The sequence below is a fragment of the Carcharhinus amblyrhynchos genome, chromosome 8, assembly GCF_965287045.1.
Source record: "Carcharhinus amblyrhynchos chromosome 8, sCarAmb.v2.hapA, whole genome shotgun sequence".
In the NCBI taxonomy this organism is placed as follows: Eukaryota; Metazoa; Chordata; class Chondrichthyes; order Carcharhiniformes; family Carcharhinidae; genus Carcharhinus; species Carcharhinus amblyrhynchos.
The window spans coordinates 74,740,350-74,745,851 of NC_137331.1; positions in this window are offsets into that span (position 1 = coordinate 74,740,350).

Sequence of the window (5,502 nt, forward strand, 5' to 3'; positions counted from 1 at the left end):
TGCCATCCTCATCTGAGTCTCCTGCCCCAGAACTCATACGCAACTTTGGCTCTCAGTGAGATGATATCTGTTCTAGCCTTTTGCCTGGACCTGTTCGCAATCCACTCATGACCAATGTCTCAACTTGTGCAGATTGCATCTCTAGAGCATGTACATGTCAGGCTACAGGCGACAGCCGTGTTAATGGACGTCAGGTTTGCATACAGCTTGCATCAGAAGGAATGGGTGCAGGTTGATTGTGCATAGTGATTCTGGTGCCCATTGTTAGTGGTAGTGCATTTTTGCCCTATAAAGAGTATTATAGACAACAGATGGAGATTTTCAGCTGGGCTACAGTTCAAATGTCAGTCCTAGTGATAAAAGACCAATGCTTAATCAGCTGCATCAGTTAATCCTTTATATATAAACAACTTTCCATTTAAAATTCCCATTCAAAGAACAAACATCAAAATGTACGTGCTGAAAGAACAATTTTCTTATCTGTCACTAGAATTGCTGCACTCAGAATTGAAGCAAGTAAGATTATTTTGCAATGTTTTACCTTTGCAGTGGCTTCATCTGCTTGATTGGAGTAAGCTTCTTGGAAAAGGTCAGAGAATGCCTCCTTGTTGGAGTGGAAAATTAGAGAAGTCCAAGTTGACAGCCAGAGCAGCAGCCTGTCAGTTCCAGCAGAGGTGATTGCTTTCCAGGTCTCACACAAAGTGACAGATCATCACCAAATAAAGCACCAACTCAATTTTTACCCTCCTGCCTCTGAGAAATCAATAGAATTGCAGACAGAGTATGGACAAATATGTCTTTCAAAAATGGTTACAAGGTGAAAGGAATTAACACACTTATCTAGATTCATTCATAACTATCCTGTCATAGGAGTGGCATCTCTTCCTGCTCACACACCATAATATCGGGGGTTCCCCATGGTCTTTTCCTTGATTCCCTCTTCTCTGTCATACACATCTTTCAAAGCATGGCATCAGTTTCCAAGTGTAAGTTGATGATGTCCAGCTTGATCTCCCTCCTCCACCATTCCTGAGATTTCCCCATTCTCTGCTTGTCTAGAACCAACATTCGATGACCCCTGATGTGGAAATACAGTAAAAGCTGAGAAATAAGGTACAAGTCTGAGCCGCTCTTTTATACCTTAAGATGGAACACCAGTTCAGACCAGTCTCCTTATTTTCCAGCTTTCACTGTTACTTTCCCCATTTTCTCCAACAGTGTATTGGGAAGATAACCGCCAGTGTCTTCAGTCCCCACCATAAATGTTTCTTCGTCATTACCTCCATCCTTCTCCCTGGCAATTATATGAAAATGAACCAAATTGTTAACAACCTCGGTATCTTATTTAACCCTGAGATGAGCTTCCTATCATACATCCACACCATTCTAATACCATATATTTTCACCTCTGTAGCATCATCTGATTTCATAGAAACATAGAAGGTAGGAGCAGGAGGAGGCCATTTGGCCCTACGAGCCTACTCCACCTTTCATTACGATCATGGCTGATCGTCCAACTCAATAGCCTAATCCTGCTTTTTACCCATAACTTTTGATCCCATTCGCCCCAAGTGCTGTATCCAGCTGCCTCTTGAATACATTCAATGTTTTGGCATCAATACTTCCTGTGGTAATGAATTTCACAGGCTCGTCATTCTTTGGGTGAAGAAATGTCTCCTCATCTCCGTCCTAAATGACCTACCCAGAATTCTCAGACTGTGATCCCTGGTCCTGGACTCCCCACCATTGGGAACATCCTCCTTGCATCTACTCTATCTAGTCCTGTTAGAGTTTTATAAGCCTCTATGAAGTCCCCCCTCATTTGTCTGAACTCCAGTGAAAACAATCCTAACCGAGTCAACCTCACCTTACACACCAGTCCCATCATCCCCGGAATCAGCCTGGTAAACCTTCACTGCACTCCCTCAAGAGCAAGAACATTCTTCCTCAGAAAAGGAGACTAAAACTGCACACAATACTCTAGGTGTGGCCTCACCAAGGCCTGTATAATTGCAACACATCACTGCTCCTGTACTCGAAACCTCTTGCAATGAAGGCCAACATGCCACTTGCCTTCTTTACCATCTGCTGTACCTGTGTGCTTACTTCAGTGACTGGTGCACAAGGACACCCAAGTCCCACTGCACACTCCCCTCTCTCAATTTACAACCATTCAGGTAGTAATCTGCCAACTCGTTTTTGCTTCCAAATTGAATAACCTCATACTTATCCAAATGATACTGCATCTGCCATTGATTAGCCCACTCACCAACCTGTCCAGATCATTCTGAAGGATCTCTGCATCCTCGTCACAGTTCATCCTCCCACTAACTTGGTATCATCTGCAAACTTTGAGATGTTACATTTTGTTCTCTCATCCAAGTCATTAATACATATTTGAATAGCCAGGGTCCCAGCACTTGAATAGCTGGGACCCCATTTTGAACTTGCCTCAGCTTCTCTCCGCTAAAACCCGGGTGCTCCAGTTTCCTCCCACAGTCTGAAAGACGTGCTGCTTAGATGCATTGGCTATGCTAAATTCTCCCTTAGTGTGCTCAAACAGGTGCCGTTGCAGCGTTAATGTAAGCCTCCTTGTGACTTTAATAATTAAACTTTAAACTTAACCCTCATACAGGTCTTTAGTTCTAGAATGGCCAATACAGAACTTTCCTGGCCAGCCTCCCACATTATGGACACCACAAACTCAAAGTCATTCAGAATCCTACTGCCTAATTTACACCAAGTCCCAGGCACCCACTACCCCCGGGCTTGCTGACCTGCACTGGCTCCTAACATCTTGTTTTCAACCCCTTCACGTGGGATGAGAATGTGGAAGACCAGCCAGGAAGGCATTGGAATAGCCAAAAAAGGGGTGAATGAGGATTTCAGCAAAAGATGAGCTAAGACAGGGGTGAAGTTACTGAGTTATAAAGGTGGAATTAGGCAGGCTTAATGATGGGATGAATGTGAGTTTGGAAATTTATCTGCGGATGAAATGTGACGTGAAGGTTGTGAACTGGCTTAATCTCAGAGTCTTGCCAGGGAGAGTTGCTAGCTAGGGAATGGAGTTTGGAGTAGGGGCCAAAAGCAATGGCTTCAGTCGTCCCAATACTTAATTGGAGGGGATTCCTGCTTATATGGTATTGGGTGTCAGATAAGCAGTCTGATAAGTTAACAATGGTGGAGGAATTGAAAGAGGGGTGCTGATATGTGGCTAAAGCTCAGAGTTATCCACATGCATGTGAAAAATGAATGTTGTGCCTTCAGATGTTGTCACCAAGTGGAAGGAGGTAGACGAGAAATAGGATGGGGCCAAGGACAGGTCCTTAGGGGGCACTGGAGGCAATGGTACAGGATCAGGAAGAGAAGCCATTGCAAGTGATTCCACGGCTATGGTTGGACAGCTAAGAATGGATCCAGCTGAGATTAAAACCTATCCAACTGCATGATGGTGGAGAGGTTTTGGAGAAGACTTGTGTGGTGAACTTGTCAAAGACTGCAGACCAGCTGAGAAGGACGAGAAGGGAAAGTTTACCTTTGTCACAGTCACACAGGAAAACTTTTATTTGATTCTCCCTGCATTTGTTCCAGGTACTTCTCAGATTTAATACTTGACCTTTGAGATATTGGGGCCAATCTGCCACTGCAGATATCTTTTTTCTATTTTTGAGATGTACGTGTTGTTCAGTCTATTTTGTATTACATTAATAGTAACCGTCGGTTTCTGTTATTAAATCCACTGCAGCATCGACAGTTTCCATTCTTTTACACTGATCTCATTGTGTATGTTTTCATTGTTTCCCAGCTGAGCACAGAATCCTTCATTTATTCCATTTTTGTCGTGATCACAGCAACATTTTTAATTGCATTTACATTTCTTTGTGTAAAACCACTCAAGAAGCATCCAATTTTGAAGTAAGTTTTAGACATAAAGGCCAATTCCCCCATGTTACACTCAGGAAACATCCCCTTGTCAGAGACACCAGGCAGGCAGACCTGACTGCATTCAGTTTGGAATTCCTGTTTATGTGGAAGGAAAGCCTTTGACAGTTGTTGAGGCAGTGTTTCCAGTGTCATTTGAAGCAACAACATTGTACTAATTCAATATAATTATTCCCAAGACAAATTCCTTCTGGCTCTCTGGATCAGAGCTCCTTATCAGTCAGTAACTAGCTGGCCTGCAAGCTGTTGGCTTCAGAGTTTGATTATTTAAAGGGTGCAAACATCGCAAGAGTGTTGGGTCACAGTCACGTTTTCTCACCTGATCTACCGGCATACGGTGCAACTTCAGGCTAGGATCACGCAGCCAGCTGGAGGGGCAGGGCCTAAGAAAACCGACACAATGCCAGGAACCTGAGATCGTGCATCATTTGCAAAGGGTGCTGCGATCTCAAGGTTAAACTTAAGGCCCCACCAACGGATGTCGGGACCCCCCTTCCCATGGACATGGCAATCCCCTCCCCTCCACCAACATCGGCACCCTCCCAGGAGATCAGGGGAAAAACCCCAACCCCGAAAGGCAGAAGGGGGCCCCAACCCACTGCCATGGATAAGAAGACCACCCCTCACACACAGAAGGGGAGCCTCCTCCAATGGAGGATGGTTGCTTTTCATTTTTGACATCATGTTGTTGGGGTGGTGGGTGGGGGGATGGGAATGTGGGGATGGAAGGAAACATCGTGGGCAGATATTATGGTTTCAAACCCATTAATTATATTATCATTTACTAAAATATATGGAAATCAGGTCCACAGCCCTTTCTGGGCACTGGTGGGTGAAGATCTCAAACTGAGAGTTCACCAGTACAAATTGCATTTTTGGCCACTTGCAAGATTTACTGGTCATTACAGCACGGCCACTGGATCATGCCCAAAGTTAACATGTTCAATTATATCTCTTGGAAATAGGTCAACCTCTCAGACAGAGGAAGTCTGTGGCAAGGAGAGAAGAATCAACATGGAACAAAAAAAATGAGGAAAATCTTGTTCTCCTCTACACCTATCTTTTCTTTCATATCTTTCTTTTGACAGCAGCAAAGTGAATAATATAAAGACAATAGGAAAGAAATTCATTACATATCTGTCCAGCTTGGGCCTGATGATCAGGTGGCCAGCAGATGGGTACATTAAAGGAATGTAGTGCATTGACATCCAAGGCTAGCCTAATGAAATATTCTGACAAGCCTAAAACTAGCAAACGATCCATTCACCCAAAACAGCTAAATATACAAATGAGCTGCAGGGCCTCAATTGCAAAATATGAATTTATCATTGAACCAGGAAATAAGGTGAGTAGTTTTTAAATAGACTTGCGTTGAACTTATTTTGGGAGACTTTTTTTTGCACGTTTTTATTGGTCTGTGTGGATTTGTGATGGAGAAAGTTGAATAGGTTGATAATTTAAATGGAAATAACTGATTGGATGCCATCAGGGCAAAAAATTTTCCAAAACCACTTCATGATTTTACTTTCTTCAATCAAGGTGCCTTTGTGCTTAACAAAG